This window comes from Mustela putorius, unplaced genomic scaffold (assembly GCF_011764305.1).
Source record: "Mustela putorius furo isolate JIRA1106 unplaced genomic scaffold, ASM1176430v1.1 tig00000929_pilon_pilon_pilon, whole genome shotgun sequence".
Classification (NCBI taxonomy): Eukaryota; Metazoa; Chordata; class Mammalia; order Carnivora; family Mustelidae; genus Mustela; species Mustela putorius.
In genome coordinates, this window is record NW_025421520.1 from 6,307,038 (window position 1) to 6,331,514 (window position 24,477).

A 24,477-nucleotide genomic window follows, 5' to 3' on the forward strand; every position below is an offset into this window, starting at 1 on the left:
CAAGACACACCTTTATTGGAGGTATACAGAGTCTTGACCCAACCTTTGACTCAACCTCCCCTTACCTGACCAGCCTGAGACCCTGTTTGTAGGCTCTAGGCCAGCAGTGGCTAAGATTAATTCACCAACAGCCGATTTGCTGAATGACCAGCTCTCCCAGTGATTGAGAAACCTTCCTACCCCTCTACCCTAAAGTTTTATTTGTACCTCTGACCCCATTCCTGCCCCCCACCCCCACCTCTATATCTGCATTGCAAGATGATTGTGGAGAACTGTCTTAAATTCCATTTAAAGTGTTTATTTGGCAGTTCTGGACAGGAAAAAAAAAAAAGGCAGAGGGTATATAGAACAGATTTTTTTTTTTTTTAATTCTCAATAATTCAGATGGGTTTGCAGCAAATCAATATCCACTGGCTTAATTTTCATCATATTTGGCTTTTGGCCACCGGGGTATTGGGTGAGTTGGCTTTGGATGAATCAGCCAGCTGTAGTTTTCCCAAGCAAACTGGCTAGCGTCCTCTTAAAGATAAATGGTGCTATCCACTCCTCCATGTGAAAGTGGCTGCAATTTAAAAATATTTTCTAGTTTTCGTGATTTCTTTTTATATCCATGAGGTTATTTGAAAGTACTTTCTAGCTTCAAAACGTAAGGGTCCTTCTTAAAGTTCTTTTTGTTGTTGAGTTTCACTTCATAGTAAGAGAATATATGATGTTGCTTTTTGCTATGGATTTTCCGAGACTTGTTTTGTAATCAACTATGTAATAAATGAAACTTTCCCATGTTTGCTTTGAAAGACCATATATATTCTAATGTTGGCTGTAGGGATCTAGTTAGGTCTATTAAATCAAGATTATTGATTGTGTTATTGTTTCCTCTCCATCTTACCCCTTTTTGCCTTTTGATGTATCAGTTACTAAGAAAGATGTATTAAAATCTATTATTGTCCGTTTGTCAATTTCTCCCTGTATTTCTGACAGTTTTTGCTTTATATATTTTGACACTGTGTGTACAAATATATAGTTGTATTCTCCTGGGAAAATGCATTTTAGTATCATGTTAATTTTATTTATTAATATTTATTTATTATTTATTAACATTTATTTATTATCATGTTATACTCTTTGCTCTAATAATACTTCTAATCTATAACTCATTTGATCTGATACCAATACAGCAAAACTAACTTTCCTTCGGTTAGTATTCATTTGGTATATCTTTTCCCGTCCTTTCGCTTTCAAACTTTCCGAATATTTATGTTTCAGGAGTGTGGTTTTATAAGAGCCTACAACTAGAGTTTGTTGTTGAATCTCTTATCTCAATTAGCAAATAGTCCATTTGCATTTATTGTGATTAGCAATATATTTTTATTCATTTCTACCATCTATTTTGTGCTTTCTATTGATTTTGATTTTTTTCTATGCCTTTCTTTCTATTCTTCTATTGGATCAATTACTTTTTCTTTATTCACCTTTGAGGAATTCCCCTTGATTCACTTCTTTCTGCTAATTTGAAAATTATTTATTCTTCCTTTTCTATACTTTAAAATTTTCCACAAATATCTGATTTGATATAGTCTAACAATTAGTATTCCCACCCTCCTTCCACACAAAAGAAGAACTTGAATGCATTAATTCAATCACATCATTGCCCTGATTTCTATAGAATTGTTCTCTTTGGTTAAATCTTATTTATAAGCCCCCCTCAACTCATCTTTCTGTCTTATGTAATAATCAGTGCTGTTTATATTTACCAATATACTCACTAGTATTTTTGTTCACCACTTCTTCTCTTGTCTCTTTCTCCTTCCTTCTGGGTTCAGTGTTCTTCCAGAATTAAAAGTTTTAAAATTTTTTCAGCAAGGATATCTTAGAAGTAGAAGCTTTCAGTTATATTTCTGTCACTTCTGAATGACAGTTGAACTGAGTAGATAATTCTAACTTTACGTTACTTTCACTCAGAATACTTTATTCCATTGTCTTCTACCAATCATTTCTTCTGTTGAAAAGTCTGCTGTAATTCTAATTATGCTTCCTTTGGATATGATTTGTCTTTTCTGTTTGACTGCTTTTAAGATCATCCCTTTGTCTGTGGTATTATGAAGGCACTGCTATGTGCCTAGGTGTGGATTTTTCTTTTTTGGAACTCATTCCTAATCTGGGGTCTTTGTACAAGTCTGGAAATTTATCAGCTATTATATCATTATATTTTATCCTTGTAGAACTCATATTTGACATTTATCAAAACTCTATTCTATTCTGCACCTCTCTTAGCGACTCTTTTTTTTGTTTTGTAATTTTTTTTAGAACTTTGTGCTTCATTCCTGGTAGTTTTTTTAAGATTTATATTCTATTTCATTCACAAATACCTTTCTGTCTAATCCGCTATCTGCTATTATACTATTAATGTCAATTATTGTGTTTTTCATCTTCCATGAGTCTGCTTCCTCTTTGAAAAAGTCATATATTGTCATACATTTGATTTCTTATTTCTTTAATAATTCTGACCACACTTACTTCATATTACTTATATATTTCTCCTATCTGACATTCTTTATTTTGTCTGATGGTTTTCACTTGTGGTTGTTAATTTTACTATTTTGAATTATGAACCCATTTTAAGCCAGGTTTCATCATGGGAATTCTGTGGAGCCTGGCTTGCAGATGTACCCTTCAGAGTTTGTGTCTGCTTCTTCTGGGCACCCCACAATCACGGTTAGCCTACGCATGCTTTTTATGTCAACTTTTAGCTTGGGGAATTTCTGAACTGTCCAAGTAGTGTAAATTCAAAATTCTAACAAATGTGAAGATAGATAGACCTGTGGTTATGAATTTTCAGGGGAGATGTCCCACCCACCCAAAGAGAAAGACCTCTTATCTCCTAGTGCTAGTGTTTCACCAACCCACCCTTTTACTAATGGTGTGGCTCTCTGGGAGTCTGACTTTACATGTGGGAGGGGCGTTTCAGGTCTAGACCTAACTCCTGGATCCACATGGCTATTAAAACTCAACACCTCATCCGTCTCAAACCACAGGCATTCCTGGAGTCAGAACTTTAGTTCATCCTCTACCCCGCCCCCAAGATAATCCTTTGTTGTCATGAGAGCTCAGCTATACTCATGATTGGATATTTGATACCATTTGATAAAATGATATTTTATGCTTCACTTATGGGTGTTTTGAGGTAGAAGGAGTTTTTAGATGATCTAGTCTAACATATTTCTGATAACAGAAATCCTTTTATTTTAGAATATCCCTCTCTTTTGTCAAACTGTCCTTATCATTCATGTGACCATTTCTTCATTGGATTGTTTTACCCACCATGGACAGTTCCTGCTCAGCTCTGTGATTCCTGTGACTGGCATCCAGTGGGAATCAAATACATCTTGAGTGAATGGATGATTCCATGGTTGAATGGATGGATGTCAGCCACTGCTCTGATGTCAGAAAACATTGTGAGGCTTCCCCATGCCTCTTTGGGGAAGATGGATTAGCGACAGTGGTGTGCTAGAGTTGGCTCGCCCACTCCATGTTAGGCGAGCTTATGTTTGTAGCTTGAAATTGATGACGGTGAGATTATTTGCACCTCGAAACTGTGAAACACTAAAAACCAGCAATGCCCTTCCCCCAAGAGCTGGTTGTTAAATATTTAGCAGCAAAATAAATAAATATATAGAAATATTTAGCAGCATACTACTGATGTGGAGCAATGAAAATGTGTAGAAAAAGTAAGCCTAAGCCTATGTAGAACAATACCCATGGTGAGTGAAATATGAAGTCAGAGTTGGGGGAACCTGTCACTCTGGGGCTGTGGTGCTTAAGTTACCCTGACTTTTTTTTTTTCTTTTACTTTCCGTATTTGGGAAGTCTCAATATCCCGAAGCTCAGTATTAGGGAAAGGAGCTGAATCTTTAATATCAGCTCCAGTGAACAAAAAGTAAGCCACAGCAGGGGGCACCTGGATTTGAACCAGGGACCTCTTGATCTGCAGTCAAATGCTCTACCCCTGAGCTATACCCCCTGGTATAGCTATAGGTGTAAGTAATACCTTTAACCTGTGCAGCTACACCCAACACCCCTATAAATTTGTGACAAATGTTCATTGGCTAGGCCTCCTGGAAGCAGCCAAGCCTCCCTCCCTACCATTTTCTCTCTCTGATGCAGAGCAAACAACAGGTTCGCCTCCCTGATTTTTCTGGAAGAGAACTGACACCAGCATTTAAAGCTGGAAGGGCCTTCAGAGTCACTAATCTGTGCCATTCACAGTGGGCATCTGCAGACATTCAAGATTACTAGTCTTACACCACACAAAGCCTTACTGGTGAGATCAGAGCCTGAATCCACTCTTCCTGACTTTGGGTTTAGAACCCTGTTACTGAACCAATGACTCTTTTATCTTCCTCTTGTCCCTATCTTCCATCAGTTAAAATATGTGTATGTTGGCGGCCAGGGGGGTGTGAGGGGAGGAGTTCTGACTAATACATAGAGCTGCCTGTTAGATCTATTTAATTTTATTTATGTATGTATTTTCATTTAAATATACAACTTTTAAAAATAAGAATGTTTTCCTGAATATAATAAAGCAATAAAGACAGTATAGACCCACAGGACGAAATGGATGTCTGGTAACTAGTTTCACACAGAAGAGGAAAAAAAAAAATCATTCCAGCTGAAATATAGTCTATAGAGGAGTTTGTAGGGGAGGTTGATGGCCAGAGGGGGGCGGCTCTGCAGGCTCACTGGGAATGAATGGCGGTTAGAGTACTGGAGGATACCCGGCTATTGCAACACAGTGAAAAGATGCTAGCTAGGAGTTTAGAGTGTGTTGGGGGGTATAGCTCAGGGGTAGAGCATTTGACTGCAGATCAAGAGGTCCCCGGTTCAAATCCGGGTGCCCCCTGTCGGTTTTCTTTCCCGGTGGAAGATGGAAGATAGCTCCTCCAGAATCGGAGGTTTTGTCCAACCTGCGGGTGTGTTTGGTGAGTTCTCCTAAGTCGGCAGTAGATGCGAGATCTCATGGGCTCAGCCGCGGGGCGGCGCTGCTCGTGCGCATGTCCCCTGGACCTCAGCCCCGCGGACCTGAATGCAGGAGCCCCGACGCGGACCTCCTACCCCCTCCACCCCGGGGCGCACTAGGGGATCTGACAGGCGCATCTGGGGGAGGACTACGTGGGCGATTCTAAATGGCCCTTGGCCTGATCTTGCTTGGTTCTCAAAGCAGGTGCCCTGGGCAGGGGCCCGAGAAGCTGCCAGGTGCAGAAGAAGGCTTGGTAGGAAAGGGGTCTGTCCTGGTGCAGCAGACCCCACCGGACTCAGGCAAGCCCACAGAAGGCGTCGGCGACTTGCTGTGTTAGAGTTCCGGACAGCGCAGCTGGGGGAAAGGCGCCCAGGCTCCTAGGCGGGTCCTTTGAACACCAATCACGTGGTCTCTGATGCCTAATCCAGAAAGCCCCCACCTGCTGTCATTAAAAATATGTATATTGTAGACTTTATTTCTTAGAGCAGTTAAAGGTTGACAGGAAAACTGAGCAGGAAGTGCAGAGTTCTCTTATACCCCCGCCCCTCACTTTCTCCCCACTCCCGTTTCCCTGTGGTTAAGATCTTGCACTAATGTGCTGCCTTTGTAAATACTAGTGAGCGACTATCAATCGACACATTATTAACTGACACCTATAGTTTACATTAAGGTTCCTACAGTTTTATGGGTTTTGACAAATGCATAGTGTCACATATCCACAATAACTAGCATCATAGGGATAGTCCCACTGTTGTGAAAATCCGGCCTGCTGTACCTAGTCATTCCTCTCCCTCGCTGCCAATCCCTGATGACCAGGATTTACTGTGCCTGTTTTGCCTTTTCCGGAATGTCATCTATTTGAAAACATACTGTATGAGGCCTTTCCGGATCTGCGTCTTTCACTTAGCTACAGGCATTCAAGATTCCTCCATGTCTTTTTGTGGCTTGATAGCTCGTTTCTTTTTATGGCTGAATAATACTCCATGGTATGGACTTGCTGCCATATTTATTTAGACTTGTTGCCATTCCAGGTAACTGTCTCTTCCTGCAGGAAGGTGTTATGCCCCAATAATAGGTCCATGATTAAAGGAGTGAGACTGATACAAAGCGAAGGTCAAGTAAAGCTTTATTTTGCACCAAGCATCAAGAATCGAACCAAACGTTTGGGGCCACACCTCTTACAAGAGAGGGCGACCCTTCTCTGTTTCACAGACTAGCTTTTAAGGGCAAAGGCCATGCGGTCAGGCCTGGCCACGCACAGGTGGCCGATGAGATTGTAACACACACAGGAAACTCCACAGTAATGCTAGGTGACCAATTGAGTTACAATTTACCCTAGTAGACATCTGAACCAGCCTATTACACCTTGATTGGGCTTGGCGCCAAAAAGGCTCCCAAAGGACGGGGCCCATACTCCTTGGTAACCAGGGAGACAGTATGCATCCCCCAGACTGATCGATGTCTCCTTCTGGCCTGACCCACCTTTGTATCTGGGCTTTGTTACCTGAAGCTGGTTTCCGGGACTTGTCTCCAAGTAAATCCCCTGGGGGAAGGGGAGCAGGGACAGTTTCTAAATAGGTCCTTACAAAGGGAAGAGAGAAATTAAGAGTATATTATCTTGATGAGCACTGAGTAATATAGGAAAGTGTTGAATCACTGTACTGTACATCTGAAACTGATATAATGCAGGATGTTAACTACACTGGGGAAGGAGGAGGAGGAGGAGGAGGGGAAGAAGGAGGAAGAAGAGGAGGAGGAGGAGGAGAAGAGCAGGAGGAAGAATGGGAAGAGGAAGAGGAGGAGGAGGAAGAAGAGGAGGAAGAGAAGGATGCCTGAGGAGGCAAATGCAACTATCTTTCTTACACCCTCAACATTTGAAATTCCTTTCCATTTGGGGGGGGATCTGCAGGTGTGCCTGACTGGTGGAAACCAGGACCTCTCTGCACTACCAAAGGCAAAAGTATCAGACTTTGCCCTCCCACCGCCAGCAATGCCCTAAGCTCAGCCACTCACACACACGTGACTGAGACTTGGACCACACAATGAGGGACATACAGGCAGGAAGAGTTGGCATTTCTTCCAGGGGAGCTCTGACATCGGTGGTGGGGCTCATGGCTGCAGCCGGCATGCAGTGGGGGCATCACAAGCCCCCCAACTAGGATGCTGTTTGGGGCGAAGGCTCGTGACCCCCTGGCTACGCTTTAACTCTGCCCGTTTTCTGAATGTAGATAGTTAGGTTTCCTTGGGTGGTCTGAGATTTTTGTCTTTGTGCCAGTCACTTCCTAGTTTGCTTCAATTAGCCATTATCAGTTTCTGTTTGGGAGACAGAATGCTGGCAGTGTGAAAACTGATACTAGAAGTCAGGTGCAGGAAGTGAGGGGTACATGATGTTGGTTTTCTGGTCTGGTTGGGGCTAAAAGCAGTGACCATCTGACCCGTTATTCAGGAATTGGAACCTGGCAGTTATTGACACAGTGACCAAGCAGGGAAGTTGACTATTGTCTAGGTCACCTGGAATGAAGTGCCCAGGGAGGGCTAGGCTCCAATATACTAAATTACCATAGAACACCAGGAAGCACTATACAGTAGAGTGGCTAATACTGTTGGCACAGGAACTTAAAGAAAATGAAACCCAAACGTGTAAACCTTCTACTCCAGCTGGTGCCAAGTGCAGAGAGACTTATCTCTTACCCCTGAGTAACCGAAAAGGCCTCCAACCAAAAGTGGGGTTTGATCCTGCAGGTTACTGACTTATAATGTCAGTTAAAGGAACAGTATCCTTGTCTCATGCTTGAAAGATAGGACACTAATCAGAAAAGAGTGGGATTGTTGTACCCACTCGGCACTTATTCAGTGGACTCAGAAACAAAGGTCAACACTTCAGGCATGGAGGCTAGGAGCCAGCTCCACCAAATGGATTGTGTGCACCCCACCCCCCCGAACCTGGCCATGCCAGGGAAGGGTGCCTAACATTCCAATTAAATCCCCTAATAAAAAGATGGTGTTTTAGAAGCCGGGCAAGCAGCCAGCAATGTGGAAGCCAGCTGGTCATGTTAGGAACCTCCTGGATGGGGCGCTGCTTTGTTCTCACTGGAATACTTATTTTGAGTTTACATGACGTTTTTGAAGTGAAGCAGGTTACCTGTGCAACAAAGGAATGCTGTAGGTAAGCCTCACAGAAATGAGGAAAGAATCTCCCCTTTTCTATCTCTCTCCCACTGCATAGCCCAGTGTCCCCCGTGGTCTTGGCAAGTGAACCTCAGCAGTCTCTGATGTCAGGTAACCTCCCTTCGGTTACTGCCCTGATGCCTTGTGGGAAGGACGGAAGGTCTGCGAGCTGGGAGCGAGGGAGGGGTGAGGGTGGGGTCACAGGCAAGGGTCGATGGAGCTCAGGGAGGAGGGAAGGAAGGAAGGATGGGGCGCGGGGTCCCCCCCAAACCTGGTGCCTCCCGCAGTTCAGACGCGGCTCTAGAGGAAAAGTGCCTATTGGACAAGAGAGAGTCTCTGGGGAACCGGAAGGCGGCCTCCTGGCCACAGGGTGGTCCCTGGTGAGCTTCTGCTGGGCCTGCGAGTTTCGTAGGGCGACCAGCAACGACTAGAACGCGCGCGGGGCTCTGGAACGCTTGGGTGCGGCATCACAGATGAAGTCATGTAAAGAGGAGCCAACCTCCCAGAGGGGGGTATAGCTCAGGGGTAGAGCATTTGACTGCAGATCAAGAGGTCCCCGGTTCAAATCCGGGTGCCCCCTACTGGGCCTTCGCTTTATTGCTGAACACGGAGGGACCACTGTCTCGGGTGGCTTTTGTCCCCTGGCATATTGAAGTGGCAGGATGAGCCATTGGTCACCTCCCGTGGTAACTTTGCCGTTTCACTCCCAGAGGTGAGGGCGCTCTGGGCTCCATCGTAGGGATCAATCTGGACCAACCAGGAGACAAACCCACACAGTAACTTAAGTGGGAAGTTTCATATAAAGAATTATTGTGTTGTGAAAAGAGTAACCACACAGGTGCAAAGAAAACTCCAAAGTTATCCGAGGGAGAAGAACCCAAAGGGCACATTTGGAAGGGGGACCCCCCCCCCAAAGCTGGGAGTAGATCCCTGGGGAAGGTGTGGTTGCAGCAACCTGACCTGTTCACCGTCTCCGGGCAAGCAGCGAGCAAACCTCTTAGGCACAGGAGAGGCCCCTGGAGGCGAGGGGTCTGGAGCGCGCAGCAAAGGCGCCTGAAGGGCTCGGGGACCAGCCCTCTGCCGGGCAAGGCGAGCGGGGCTGGCCGGCACGCGCAGGTGCGTGGGCGGAGTGGGGAGGGCCCCGCGGGGCTTGGGGGTGGTGGGGGTCGCCGGCCCAGCCGGGGCTGCCAGATCGCCGTGGTGGGATTTCTTTCTCTGGGTGCCTGGCTGGGTCCTCACGCACCCACACCTCTGACCAACCAACCGTGCAGCGGAGACCAAGGGGAAGCGCATGGAAAAAACAAAAACAAAAAAACCCACCACCACCACCACCACCACCACCAGGTAGCCGAAATTGGGGAGACAAACCCCTTTTCTCCCGCAACATCCCTCCAGCGCCCTCTACTGACAGCTGCTCACATTACAGGAGAAACGCTTCTAGAAACCGCTCCGTTGTCGCAGGGCGGGCATGGGGGCCTGAATTTGGACCCGAGAGTCAAAAAACTCGGTAGCTGTGTGCGTGTGACTTGTTTGGGGCAACAGGACGTTAGCGGGGGTATTCAGGCGAGGGGCTTGAGATCAGCTTGCCAGGGTAGGTTTGTCCTCTGGGGCTTCTCTTAGTACCATGAGATGTGTCCCTCCTGCGAGCCGCTGCCCCTTCCGCCTGGACCCCAGCAATGAGCACACCCGGCCGCATCTCCAGCCCAGCTCATCTAGCGGAGCCGAGGCCGGCTGGACCCGCAGCTTGAAGCGGACCTACCCGGCCCGGCCCAGCCCAGCCTAGATCAACTGAATCACATTCAATATTCTGCCCCGCGGGCATGACAGTAAATGCCCATTGTTGTGTGTCACCGGTTTGGGGCGGCTTGTTTTGCGACACTATTGTGGAATCGACTGGCAAATACTAAAATTGACGTGCAGAAGGGGGCGCCTCCTATAAAAAGGCCTGAAGTACAGGGCGTGCCTTCGCAGGGAAGCAACAGGTGCGAGGGACCGGTCAGAATCAGCGGGGGGAATGGGAACCGATTACCCACAGGGCGATCAGAGGCGCGCGACAGCCTGGGAGGCAGAAAGTGCCCTTGAACTTGTAGTGGGTGGGCTAGGATGTTTCACGGAAAAATACTGAATACCGGAGCGATTATAGGCTGTTTCTGATAAGGTCCCACAGAGAAAGATTTGAGTTCAGAAGAGAACCTCCGTCAGAATTTAGAGGCAATCTAGATAGCTGCATGGTCAGAAAAATGAAACCATCCGCTCCAAAAGAAAGGTGAGGCCGTTATTACATCACTCTAGGAAAAAGACTAACTCCAGAGCCTTCCCGTAAGACATAGCCTCAAACCGAATGGAGCTTAATGCGCTCATAGACTCAGAATATGCCCAAGTACTTATCCTTGAGCTGGAGGCAGAGCAAATGTCGAAAAGAATTGTGATCGTGTAGCTTTTGGCCCAGGGAGTCAAATAAATAGAAGACCCACAGGATGCTTGAGAGACCTGTGCTGCCAAGAGCGTTACTAGCCTGGATGAAAAGAAACGAAGACTGGGAAGTAAAAGGACCTGGGCTTCCCGCATTCTACAGGGGGAAGCAAGTTCGGAAGAATGCTCGGCCACCAAAAAGGACAATTTTCCAATGATCCCTTCAAAAATTGCAGAGGACGCTGAAGGGAAAGGAAGACTCCTCAGACTCGGGCAGAACAGTGGACAGGCAGCTGTCCTGACACCGCAGAATCAGAGCCTAATCATGCTGAGTTTGGGGGTGGTTTGTTAGACAATATTATTGTGAAAAGCCTGACAAATACTGACACTGGGATCCAGAAGGGGGCTCTGGCTGGAACAAGAGGTAAGAGAGGAACATGGCCACATTTGTCTAGCTTTTCGATTTCTGTGAACCAGTTTCTATGACCATGTGTTTCCCATCGTGACCAGTCTTTGAATGTAAAAGGGTTTAGTGCCCTAAAGTCTGTTCCTGTACTATCATCGGGTTTTGGGTGTGTGAGTGATAGGTAATTCGTTTTTTAAGTTTATAGGTCTCTGAATCAAGAGAAGCTTCCCCTTGATCTAGTGCAGATCATAGGATCCTGGACTTTGACTGAATGAGGCTTTGGGGGCCTTGGGGTAAAGCTGAGTATGTTATGCGTGCAGGAGAGATTAAGTAATTATGACCAAGAGGGCAGACCACAGTGGATTAAAATGTTGGCCCCAGTTCTGAACTTATTCTGTGTGAGCCCTTTGCCGCAAGACTTTTCAGATGCTCCCAATAGAAGCGGAACAGATTTCCTCGCCCTTGATGTCAGTCTGGGTGCTGAGACTCGCTTTCACTGATGGGATGTTAGCACCTGGATCACAAGCCGGGGCTTGAAACCTGCTTGTGTAGCTGGGCAGGATTTGTCTGCAGTTCCGCCATTCCGGGGAGAAAAGTTTCCCTGCGAGCTGCCACTCTTCCGACTTGGATCCAGGAATAAACAGACTTGGAGCAAACCTGGGCACGATTCACATCAAGGATCCAAGCCCAGATGGACCCTCAGCTTGAAGCAGGGCCCCCAGGTCAAGCCCAGACTAGATCCACTGATTGCCACGCATTTTGATGACCTATGGACCTTATTGTGGCACGCATCTGAATTTGGGGATGATTTGTTATGAAATATCACTGTGGACGTAGCTAATCCAGGCACGAGTCTTACACTTCCTCTCCCTTCCCCTCCCACCTCCTGAGTGAGGGGAGGGCAGGAGACTACACTTTACCCAAGGAGTTCGGGTTGTGGCTACAGAGTAGAAGAGTGCTGTTAGACAAGGGAAGGTCTCTGGGGAATGGAAGGGCCAACTCCTGGCCAGAGGGTGGTCTCCAGCCAGTTTGTGGTGGGCTTACCAGTTTCACAGGTGGACCAAAAGAGAATAGAATGTCCAGTGCACCATGTAATGCTAGGGTGTGGCAGTGCAGGTGAACTATGCTAAAGAGGAACATGATTTCAGCAAGGGGGTATAGCTCAGGGGTAGAGCATTTGACTGCAGATCAAGAGGTCCCTGGTTCAAATCCAGGTGCCCCCTATGAATGTCTTACCTTATTGCCAAGTGCAAATAGGTAACCTCACTCAGGGTCCTGCTCATTGTAAAGTCATCTACATCAGCAAGCTCCCTGGGTCTGTGTCAGTTTCCACAAGTGACTTCTGGGGCACAGCACATATCATGGTACTGTCATTAATGATGTGTGTGTCAGAAGTTTCTTACTCCTTAAAATTTACGTTATGATCAGGAGTTACCCAGCCTGTCTGCACCGGAATTATTTAGGGACCTTAGTAAAAATACAAATCAGCTGTAGGAATTGGGATTTATAGGGCTAAAGAGATGCCCGGGAGCTTCTGTTTTGAGGAGGCACAGACCCCCCCCCCCCCCCGCTAAATTTGATGGTAACATCCAGGCATTCCAAGTAGCTGGAAAATTATTTTGGAACTTACAACACTATGTCATTTTAAACAACATTCTAGTGGTAAACACCAATGATTTTTCAAGTTAGTGCCTTCTGCCCAGGACTGAGGGAATTGTAAGAGATGGGCTGTAAGCCCAGAGAGTAGCCAGGGTGCAGAGGTAAGAGAATGTGGCTATGGTAGCGTGGTGACAGACCGCACGGTCACAGTCCAGCGAAGCATGGTGACAGCCCATAATTAATAACTCGACTCCGCATTAAAGTTCAGAATTTAAACACGCTTATTAGATGAGACCAAGAAAAGTGCTTAATTGCCAACCTAGAGGTCCCTGATTCCAATTCTTTTTCCCTCGCAAACTTTGAACCCTCTTTCCATGTTCTGAGGATTCCCCCATTGTGTGAGCCCTACTGGAAGAAATGGCTCTGCTTGTGGCTGCAGAATAGCTTGTGGCTATTTTCTCCCTTTTCGTCCCATAGTATTTCTGGCCAAACAGGTGCTCCTGACTCACACTGCACTCAGACCGAGTGACACAAATTCCAGGGTTGGCAGAGCTCAGGCATCGTCCAGCAGCTCCCTAATGGCTGGCCGAGAACCCAGCAGGCGGAGTCCCCTTAGATCACCCCTGCCTCGCGAACCTTCCCTTCCGTGCTGCAGGCTCCCTGCCACCTAGACAAGGACGGTCTCACCTTTTCCCATAGGCAGAGCCAGTTCCTATCTCTGCAACAATGTGCCTAGGCTGATACAACATTTGGAGTCGGTTGCAGGCAAAAGACCTTAAAGAAAGTGGGGTGGATGTAGGATTTCTTGCTGTGCTTGGGATAGAAGAAAGTAGAAATCCAGGGGATTCTTCTGGGCTGGAAATCCGAGAACCCATGGGCTCTCAGTGGTCAATGAGCTGATTGATCAGTTACACAGATTCAATTGACCAATGGATTGGAGGCAGCTTTTCCTTCCAGTGGGCATTTAATGGCTGTTTATGGCCGATGTCTTCTCTGATTGATCAGTGTCCGTGCTTTAACAATGGCTAAATACTTTTGAGTACCAGCCCTTCTTGGAGTAAATTTCCCACTGGAGGACACACACATAGACACACACACACACACACGCACTTTGATATCTCCCATTTGAATGTATATGATGATCTAGCCTTTCTGCTTTTTATTCAATAATGAGTTGAGCTTTGTAGGAAGAGAAACAGCCCTGTTCCTTAGTCAAGGGGATATTTAGCAGACGTCTCAGCAGAAGACAGAGAACAGGAAAACCCTGAACTTATCTTAAAGCCTCCTTCTCTCACATGTTCAGATGTGACAACAACTATTTCCTTGGTCATTCCTGTATATTTGCTGGTGCAAATGTTTCCATAAAAACTGGTGTTGAGGACATGTAGGAATTGTTTCTGGCTTCCCAACCCATCTCCCTTCCTAATAACATCCCAGTTTTCCGTGGATACAGGCTGGTAGAACGGAAGTCTACGCAGGTAGGCAGGCATCTCGTGTAGATGTTCTCCTCGGGATTCCAGCCATGGACAGGAGACAAAGTGCCCAGAGCAGCTGATTCTGGGTCATGTGGATGGAATTCGACTCTGGCCTCTTGCCATGAGTCCGTGTGGCCAAGCCCTTCCCGAGCCTTATCTTCTGCTTCCTAGCAATTCTGTGATGTGTTTCCAATGAGCCCTTTTCTGAAATTAAAAAAGACAATTTGCTGACAAAGATCAGCTGACAAAACGGTCTTCACCTTCTTCTTGCTTTCTAGCCATTGGAATGCGGCGTGATGACATCCTTGGACTGGCCTGGTGGATGAGGTACAGAAGCTTTGTAAGAAAAATCCATCTAGTTCTACAGAAATGCAAAAACTGTTTCAAATAAGAAAACCATTGGAGCCGCCAAAATGATGTCAGATATCCTGACTCTGGATGTCCCCGTGCTGTGAGATCACCAGTCTGGACACAGGGTCTTTGGTTCAACACAATCCGGAAGGGAGCTGGTGGGCTCGGGGGGCAGCTGGGACCTGTCTCCACCGGCCCATTTCGAATCTTATTGGAATCAGTCTCTTTTCAGGATAAAACCATCTCTTGTTTAAGGACAGAAATGATTGGGGTTGTTGCCTTTTTTTTTTTTTTTTTTAAGCAAAACTAACTTGTGTGGAGAAAAGCAAATAGGTCATTTCAGAGATAATGTGTTTATAATTTGCATATCACTTTCTTACAAAGATAAAACTGTTCTTCTATGATGTGTTTAACAGTAAAAGGAATTGATTACTTTTTCATGCTGATTTTTAAAAGGCTTTTAGGATACCTGTCTTAGTGGCTACAGTGTAAAGGGTGATTCGTGTCCCCTGAGGAGACTGAGGACGTGGCCGTGCTGTGGGCAGGGAAGATTTCTAGAAGTCTCTGGAGAAGGACAGAGGAAGTTCAGAGTCAGACAGAGGTCCACCTAGGTGCGGGTTAGTCAGCCAGTTCTCCCTGGTTCCCTAGAGGTGAGGAGTTATAGTGCGCAATGGCTCACAGGCGACACGGGGACCATCAGCAATGCCCAGACCGATAAGGGGGCCGAGTTCCAGGGGAAGAGCCTCTGACCGCATATCAAGTAGTCCCTGGTTCAAGTCTATGCGTCACCTGGTGGCCCTTCCTCTTGTTCTGACCACACATCTGCAGTCACCCTGTCCGGGGTCTGGCTCCGATGACCACCTCACTGCCTTTCCACGCTTTCCACCCTCTCTTCGGGTCACCCCGTCTGTCTGACACAGGGAAAGAGTAACAAACAGAATAAAGGGACAAAAGGAGAGAGATGAAGGGGATAGTTCATCTGCCCAGTTTAGCGCAAAGAGGCGTTTAATCACACACACGGATCCTAGTGGTAACTCGTCATTAAACCAAGTTTTGGGGGCACGATTTTAGTGACTGTCTTTATTTTTGTTTTCCAGATCTATGCCATGCAGGGCACAAAGTAAACTGATCGCTCCGAAATCATCAGGAGCTTGTTAGAGATTCCCGGTGTCCCTTGGCCCCTGCCCAGAGAGTCTGGTTTAGGGCTTCCCAGGGGCCCAAGTTCTTGGGGCCCAAGAACTTTGACTTTTCCCAGCTCTCCTCAACCCTAACCTCAGAAGGTCTGTTGAGCAGCCATTTCTGAGGCCAGCTCTTCCAGATGAGTCCAGAATGTTCTAGTGGCAATCTTCAATGTTTTCAAGGCCAGTGCCTACCCCCAGGGGCTGAGCGTAGGAAGAACACTGGCTCTAAGCAGAGGTAAGAGGCAGGGATGGGCATAGCAGGTAGGACATGCTTCTGGGGGTGTAGGATGGAGAGCACTACCAAGAGCTCATCTCAAGGTGACGGTCAGGGTGTGGCTCTGCAGGATTAGAGTGCTTATTAGACAGCTATGAGCAAGTGGGGGTATAGCTCAGGGGTAGAGCATTTGACTGCAGATCAAGAGGTCCCTGGTTCAAATCCAGGTGCCCCCTATTATACTTACTTTTACCCCCTCCAACAGCTGTTGTCTCCCTGGTAGTGAAACCTCAGAGAGAAGAGATGAACCAGGACCCCTCTGTTTCACCTCCAGAGTTTCTCACAGACTCAGGTGGGCTCCACCGCCGAAGCCCACCATGCTGTGCTGGCCGGGCCCCCTCGGTGGCTGCAGATGGGGTGTTCTGCTATTCTCTGCCCAGCACCAGAACCCCAACCCAAAATAGTGGGTCTTGGTGGGAAGCCCAGCTCTGCGACCTGCTCTACCAAACAGGTGTGCCAATACTGCTACCCCCACCCCACACCCCCGACTGCTGGCTAAAGGCCCGGCTCAGCAGTTCCAGAGTGAGCTTCATTCCAGGGTCTAGACCTCTGGCTCCTCGGCAGAGCTGATGGTTCTTCAAGCACCTCCTGGGGGCCACAGGGCTTCCTGCCCCAAATGGTGCTCTGTTGTGGCTCCGGCTGTGATGGGGGTCCCTAGGGTCCCTTGGAGCCTGACCTTCCCACCCTCCCTCCAGGGCCATGGGCTCCCGACAGGCTGCCAGGGACCATCTAGTCTGTTTCCATCAAACAGAAGTGCATTCTGGGCTTGCACCTGTGTGCGTGCCTGGTTACGGGAACTGGTCCTCTGAGTAACTGATCCTCAGAGAGAAGCAGTATGTGGGAATGAAGGGTTAACCACCAGACCTCCTGTGCTGAAGTCAGGAAAGGACCGGTTGGTCCCACCTGGCTGGGAAGCGGCAGACCAGGGTTAACAGACGCAAAACAGCCAAACAGCTTATTGCCTGCTGTCGGCTGAAATGGCCGTGGAGAGGAAGACCCCGGTGGCTGATTCTAACACGCCAGGCATGACCAGCTCAGAGGTCCAGCTTCTATATCCAGCCCTCAGAAGGACACACGGGGCTTCCGACGACCCTGCCGAGAAAATCTGCCTAAGGCACCCCGTGGCAGGGCCAAACTCCAGAGGCAAACTTGAATCCAGCCGGTGCTAAATTCCCTGAAACTGGTAGCCTCTGTGGTCTCTTTGGTGAGCACTGGGGCATTTATCAGGGAAGAATAGTCCTCCTAAAACTGTAAAGGACATTTATGAGAGGATATGGAGAAATCAATCCCAGCTCCAAATGCCACCAATGCCTCCAGATTTCCTCTTATATCCAGGCTGATGGAACTGCTCTCAGAGGGTCCGCTTCCCCGCCCCTGCCCACTGAATGCAGTAGCTGTCCACTCGCTCTAGAAATGGAAAACCCCCAGTGGGGAGCTTTCCGGCCCATCAGAATCTTTGTGCTTTGGAACCCACAAAGCCTGTGGCTCCAGGAGGGGACAGGGAGGGGTCCCCACTGGGGAGAGGGTGTGTGGTCTGACTGTCCTAGTCAGGGGCTTCAGCCAGCAAAGTAAGAGTCCCCATGCCAGTTCAGAAGGCTTTGGGGCTTTGGTACCCCCAAACAGGCAGCCTTAAACCCCATCCCTGCCCCCTCCAGATGTGCTGAGCCCAGACAAGGCCTTTCAAGGCAGATGGGGCTGCTCACTGCGAGGGCGGCGTCCGTCTTCCTGGCCAAATGCCTCCCCCAGGCTCAGCCCCAAGATTTGGCCTTGGGATGAGGAAGGGGAAAAGGAAGCACCCTTCAGCCGGTGGTCGAACAGGGGAAGCTGGGGGAGAAGGGAGCCCAGGAAGACGTGGAGTGACGAGGGAAGGAGGGGGAGCACGAAAGTGTGCCAGCGAGAGACAGAAGGAGGGGAGGGGTTGGGCGGGACAGGGCGGCTTCAGGGCACTGATAGGAGGGGTCCGTGGGAAAGGGCAAGGAGCTCATGGCCAGGAGAGGGTGAGTCGCCAGGACATGGGGCCTGCTGGAATAAACAGAAACTACTGGGTCCTGGGGGGGGGGGTCCCTCCCTGGGGGAGGCCACAACCATGAAGTGGTGTCAACCAGGATACAATGTGAAAGGAACCCTGGCTCAGGGGGAAAGACCTGACTACAGGCCGGGAGGGCCACTGCGAGCTCGTCTGGTTTAGTACTGGACATTCGGTGGCCATGATTCGGGCCATTATTAGGGAAGGCCTCTCTCCTCCAGCCCAGGGCAGCCTCAGCTATGGGGAGGGGGAAGCAGCTGAAGGCAGTGGGCCCCGTCGCATCTTGTCCCAGGTTAGGGAAGTGGAAAGAACCCAAGACCAGCCATGTGGGATCTGGCCCCAACCCTATGATTAATCAGGTGTGTGCTTGGACACATCTCTTAATTATGGCCTCTTTTCAAGCCTGTAACATGGGGCAACAAAGAAAATTGGTGGTTTCCAATTCTGACTTTCCACTGGGATCATCCCATGAGCTTGTTAAAAATAGAGTCCCTTGGCCCCATGCCCAAGGGGGCACGGATCCAGGCAGCCTGACCCGGAGCCTGTAAGCTGTATTTCCATGACAGCGCATGCCACGGCTCTTACCATCTCACACGCCAGGGGTTGTGACAGGCCGTCCAGCAGGGGACCTTTGGCCTTAGGGAAGCTCAGAGCCCTCCACTGACATAGCCCTGCCTTGACACTGACGTCCTTGGCCGTGGATGGCTGGCACAGGCGGAGGGGGTGCAGAAGGACATGGTGGACAGGAATGTCTTCCACCTGCCCCAGAGCAGGTCTCGGAGGCTGGCTAGACATGAGGGGCTACGTCAGTGTCTGAAGGAGTTCTGGAATTAATGACAGAGGCCAGACGTCTTCCCATCAATGTGAGGTGAGCTTTTAAGGACAGATGATCCTTAGCTGTCCCTGTTCTTACTGATTTTTGGGTGCAGCTATAGCTCTCTTTCCCTCACTGAAGCCCAGGACTCTACACCAAGGGCAGAGAGAAAAGAGCCTATTTGGGAGTAAAAGTTTGTAAAGGGGGCACCCGGATTTGAACCGGGGACCTCTTGATCTGCAGTCAAATGCTCTGCCCCTGAGCTATACCCCCTCACCTGATAGGATGGTCTAAGTCACACTTTTACCTGTGTTGCTACATCACGGTTCAGTTTTGCTGGTTGGCATTTCCCATACAGCTCTGCTTCTCTCAGCTCGTGTCTTCCTCGTGGGGGATCCCAGCCCTCCCTCTTCCCACCTCTCTACTATATGCACCTGTCTGAGGACGCCCCCAGTCGCCTTGATGACCTTTACAGGTGGGCAGAGCTTTAAAACCATCCAGATCACTCTCTTCAACACTAAGGGCTTTTGAGCATGTCAGGGACACTGGGACGGTGACATAACTGTGGCCGATGACAGCACCTTCCCTGTGCTGAGGGAAGGTTCAAAGGTTCAGAGCCCATGTCCAATGGTTACTTAATGACACAGAAGAACGCCCATAAGGGGCGCCTGGGTAGCTCAATCCGTTAGGCGTCTGCCTTCAGCTCAGATCAGGGTGCTGGAGTCCTGGGATTGGGCTCTCTGCTCAGGGGGGATTCTGCCTCTCCCTCTGCCCCTCCTCCTCTGCCCACCCTGGCTCGTGCTCACTCTCTCTCAAATAAATAAACAAATCTTTTTTTTTTTTTTTTTTTTTAAAGAACATCTGTGTTAATATGCCATGTGAAAAGGCAGGTTACAATGCAAGCTGGTGCAACCACTCTGGAAAACAGCAGGGAGGCTCCTCAAAAAGTTGAAAATAGACCTACCTATGACCCAGCAATTGCACTACTGGGTATTTACCCTAAAGATACAAAAGTAGTGATCCGAAAGGGCACGTGCACCAGCATGTCTACAATAGCCAAACTATGGAAAGAACCTAAATGTCCGTCAACAGATGAATGGATCAAGAAGATGTGGTATATATACACAATGGAATACTATGCAGCCATCAAAAGAAATGAAATCTTCCCATTTGTGACGGCGTGGATGGAACTAGAGGGTATCATGCTTAGTGAAATAAGTCAATCGGAGAAGGACAACTATCACATGATCTCCCTAAGGACAACTATCACATGATCTCCCTAAGGACAACTATCACATGATCTCCCTGATATGAGGAAGTGGAGATGCAATGTGAGGGGTTAGGGGGGCAGGAGAAGAAATGAAACAAGATGGGATTGGGAGGGAGACAAACCATAAGTGACTCTTAATCTCACAAACTGAGGGTTGCTGGGAGGAGGGGGGTTCGGGAGAGAGGGGTGGGGTTATGGACATTGGGGAAAGTATGTGCTATGGTGAGTGCTGTGAAGTGTGTAAACCTGGCGATTCACAGACCTGTACCCCTGGGGATAAAAATACATTATATGTTTATAAAAAAAATAAAGATTAAAAAAAAGAAAAGGCAGGTTACAAAACAGTGTGTCTGAGAGAAATTGTAGATGATCTCAGCTTTTTTTCTGCACTTTTATTTATCTTTCAAGTTTTCCATGTTGAGCTTGTGACCTTTGTTTTAAAAAAAGAAAAGATACTGAGGAGAAATTATACTCTAGGAAAGTTCCACTCCTGGGGATTTATCCATCAGAAATACTCAGGTGAGTGCACAGAGATCCACATCTGTGGAGACTCGTTACAACTTTTGCCTTTTTGTGCTTTAGCAATAAACTAGAAACCACCTAACTCTCCACTGACTGGGAGTAGGTCACAAAGCAGTCACAGGATAGGGTATGATACAACAGAAACAGATGACAGAGGTCCGGAGTACGATCTTGGAAAGACGCTTAAACAATATCACTAAGGGCCAAAGGCAAGTTGCCTGGCATATGTATGATGTGAACTCATTTGGACCTTTAGAAAGATACCATAGAAATATATTATTATATATTAAGGAGCGCCTGGGTGGCCCAGTCAGCTAAGCGCCTGCCTTTGGTTCAGATCATGATCTCAGAGTGCTGAGATGGAGCCCCTCGTAGGGCCCCCTGCTCACTGGGGGGTCTGCTTGTCCCTCTCCCTCTGCCCCTGCCCCCTGCTCATGTTCTGTCTCTGTTTCTCTCTCAAATAAATAAATAAATAAAATCTTCTTTAAAAAAGATTATACACACATACAAAGGTATTTACATATAAACATACATTAAATTTATATATATGTATCAGAAATTTTTTTGAGAGAGAGGTGGGGAGGGGCAGAGAGAGAGGGAAAGGGACTCTCAAGCTGACTCTGTGCTGAGCAGGGAGCCTGACGCAGGGCTTGATTCCCCTCCCCAGAGATCACAACCTGAGGCAGAACCAAGTTGGACGCACAACCAATGGCGCCACCCAGGCAGCCCTAAAAATATATATTTAAATATAAATTTTTATATTTATGTATGTGTTATATATAGCATATCTGTAATATATATATATATAATCTCCTGTGGGAGAAAATAAACCAAACAACTACTGCCAATGAGGGGGGGGGGATTCTTTCATTTTCCAATTTACACATGTAATAATAACCCACATGCCTACACACTCCAGCCTTGTAGGTACTGAGTGGCTAAAAATAACTGAGAGAAAGCACTAAAAATATTCTTTCCTTTCCTGTGTTCTGCAGCTACACACATCCTGATTCCTCCCTCGGAGGGAGCCCGCTGCCTGGTATGCAGCATGTTGGCAGGCCAGGCAGTTCCTGAGAGAGGTACTTCAGAAGGCGTTACTCATCCCTGTACAGGTAGTCTGGGTGTGGCTACACAGATGAAGAATATTAATTAAGTCACCCCATAGCAGGAGGGGGTATAGCTCAGGGGTAGAGCATTTGACTGCAGATCAAGAGGTCCCCAGTTCAAATCTGGGTGCCCCCTATTTATTCCTAATTTAAACTGAAGCTGCATTTTTAAAAGCTTCCTCTTCCTTATTAGGCGTCAGTGTGAAGTTGTTTTCCCCTGAAACCATCCTTGAGTTCTGGGTCTCCTCTGATTCATCCCTAAGTGGGCGTCATCAGTGTCCTGGTCATCAGTGTCCCTGTCCTATGGGAGGAAACCAAGGATCTGCCGTCTTGCTGCTTCTGTCCTGTCTGTTAAGCAGGGGTAGCGTCTTGTGCTGGAATGAGGGGCAGAAGGTGGGGAGGGAAGCATGTCCCTGTAATTGAAACAAAGGAGTCAGGTATCTGCTGTGGGGTGGGATGTAGCTTAATTGGAGCTATGATTGGGTTCTGCATCTCTGTGGGTCCACCTTTTGTGGACAGTGAGAAAATTGCTGTTCCCTAGAGACACCTGTCTCCACCCAGGTCAGCACAGGAAAAGTGCTAATGATTTTATTCTCTAGCTCCTTGTTTTTTATTCTAGGCAAAGCCAATCCCAAGAGTCTAGGTCACTCTCAGTAGCAGATAAAGTTGCTGGTTCCCTTGCATACACTCTGGTTCCAGGGTCTGTCAGCCCCACACTCACCAACTTTTGTGTGATCCTATCATCAAGAGCTATCTGTTAGCTCCATGGACTCCTGCGGATTTTTACCAGTTCCATTCCACGGTGCAGGGATCTCATCTCTCAACTCCCGGGGTCTCTTCCTATAGTTGCCAAAAGGAGACAGGAAAAGAGAGCAAAAGAACCTAGAACTTGAAGGACAAAGAAGATAGACAATTTAAGCCAAACTGTTATCAGTACTAACATTAAATGTAAATGTATAAAATACCACAGTAGAAAGACAAAGAATGTAACTGGATTTAAAAAAAAAAGAACTACTATAGGATGTTCACGTAAGATAGGTAGAAAACATAAGGATATAAATATATTAAAAATAAAAGGACAGAAAGAGATGTAATTATGATAAATATATATCAGGTAGCTATATTAATACCAGACAAATAATTTTTGAGGCAAAAATCATTACAAGAGATAAAGATGATCATTTTGTATCTCCCTCTAGGGAAGCCTAGACTCCTGTTGGCCCCAAACCCCAAGCCCCTCCTGGCCTGTACTTCCCTCTCCACTTCTGTCTGTGGTGGTTGCAGGAATTTGTCATTTCTAACCCCTCCCCTCCAGCACTGTTGCTGTGGTTTCACATAGCAAGAGTCCACTGTCCACTCAGCTAGGATGCATAATGTCCTTGGTAGTTCTGAGAGCAAAGGACTAGCTCACTACCTCTGGGGACCCCAGCACAGCCCAGCCCCTCAGCCACACTGCCCTCTTCCACACTTGCCGTCTCCGCCCTGACCTGTCAGCCTCCCCAGAGGCCTCTATGATCCAAGTATACGGTTCCCAGGGTATGGGGAGGGTGCTCCCAACAGGCATACAGACTGTGTAGGAGTCTGAAAATAATGAGGAGAAACCTCGCCTCCTAGGCCATCAGAGACTCACAATAAAGTCAAAGAATGACATTTCCAAAGGTAGAGAAAGGTTGTCATATTCACAGTCAGAGCAAGACAACTGAAGAAGGGACCAGCCCCAGCTTAGCGATGAAAATCATATACATGGCCTCATATACACAGGCTCTCTCCCATAAGAGGAAAAGGGCTCAATCCGGGGGTGGGGGCCACTCGGGAGCTCTTGGGAAGGGCAAGAAACAGAAACAGGTCCTACACAATTATGGAAGGCCCCACGGGGAGGAGGAGGAAATGGACAGAGGCTGCCACCAGACGTCATTTTCAGTATCAGAAGGTGTCGTGGGAGGGCAGGGACAGGAAAGGGACAAGCCACCCGGCTCTCGGCCAAAGTTCTAAGTGTTTATGGAACTGGAAAAATAAGCACTAAGTCAGAAATTTGAGTCTTTCTCTAACAAAAAAGAATCAGCTTCAATGAAAGGGAAACTCCAAAACACATCCCTGAGGATAAAAGAAGTTTTGTTTTTTCAGGCCCTCATGCTGTAATGCTGATAACAGAACTCAGGATAGAGAATATTTTCAACCCGGGGTGTCAGACAGAGAGCTCTGGGCCAGCTGACCGAGTTAGACAAAGTCCAACCACAGTAGCTTCTCTGCTGCCTTTTCCCACCATCCTGTGTAAAGGGATTGAAGCTTTCTTGCTGTCAAATAATTTATTATGAAAACCCGTTTTTAGCCCATCAAAAGTGTAGAATTCTGCTATTGATCAAAGCCTAGAGGGTGGTGAAATGTGTTTTAGGGAGTTGGGAGAAAGGTCATAAAAGATGATTGGTGTAAGACGTCATAGAAATCACTTGTGAATCCCATGCCGTATCTCAGAACTCAGAATGAACTCTGAGATTGTCTACCCACATGCCCAGATGCTCCTTTTCCAAACCACAGAAAGTCAATACACTCTCTAGTTTGGAGATGGATGATATAATTCAGTGGTCCCTTATGCAGAAGTTTACTTGTAAAGCTTGAAGAAGACATACGAACGTCTTCAGTAGTTCCTCAACGTGCACGTGAACATGGGAGCCACAGATCCCAGCCCTTTGGCTTGGAAAGAGAAGACCCCATCCACCCCATTCACAGAAAGCCTGAATTGAGAAGGGGGAGCCCTGAGGACACAAAGGCAGAGACGGGGACTGTCCCTGGAAGATACTGTCCACATCAGATCACTGATGCTGCCCACTTAGGGATGAATCAGAGGAGACCCAGAACACA

General features: G+C 47.5%; 7 non-coding genes across 7 annotated transcripts; 5 read left to right on the forward strand and 2 right to left on the reverse strand.

Moving 5' to 3' along the window:
• Positions 1-3,946: 3,946 nt before the first annotated feature.
• TRNAC-GCA lies at positions 3,947-4,018 on the reverse strand. The gene has a single exon. It is a non-coding gene; the product is annotated as a tRNA-Cys (tRNA).
• Positions 4,019-4,825: 807 nt separating this feature from the next.
• On the forward strand, positions 4,826-4,897 carry TRNAC-GCA. Its single transcript has one exon. It is a non-coding gene; the product is annotated as a tRNA-Cys (tRNA).
• Positions 4,898-8,690: 3,793 nt separating this feature from the next.
• On the forward strand, positions 8,691-8,762 carry TRNAC-GCA. Its single transcript has one exon. It is a non-coding gene; the product is annotated as a tRNA-Cys (tRNA).
• Positions 8,763-12,151: 3,389 nt separating this feature from the next.
• TRNAC-GCA lies at positions 12,152-12,223 on the forward strand. The gene has a single exon. It is a non-coding gene; the product is annotated as a tRNA-Cys (tRNA).
• A 3,761-nt stretch (positions 12,224-15,984) lies between these two features.
• Positions 15,985-16,056, forward strand: TRNAC-GCA. Its single transcript has one exon. It is a non-coding gene; the product is annotated as a tRNA-Cys (tRNA).
• A 2,865-nt stretch (positions 16,057-18,921) lies between these two features.
• TRNAC-GCA lies at positions 18,922-18,993 on the reverse strand. Its single transcript has one exon. It is a non-coding gene; the product is annotated as a tRNA-Cys (tRNA).
• Positions 18,994-21,682: 2,689 nt separating this feature from the next.
• TRNAC-GCA lies at positions 21,683-21,754 on the forward strand. The gene has a single exon. It is a non-coding gene; the product is annotated as a tRNA-Cys (tRNA).
• The last annotated feature ends 2,723 nt before the right edge of the window (positions 21,755-24,477 follow it).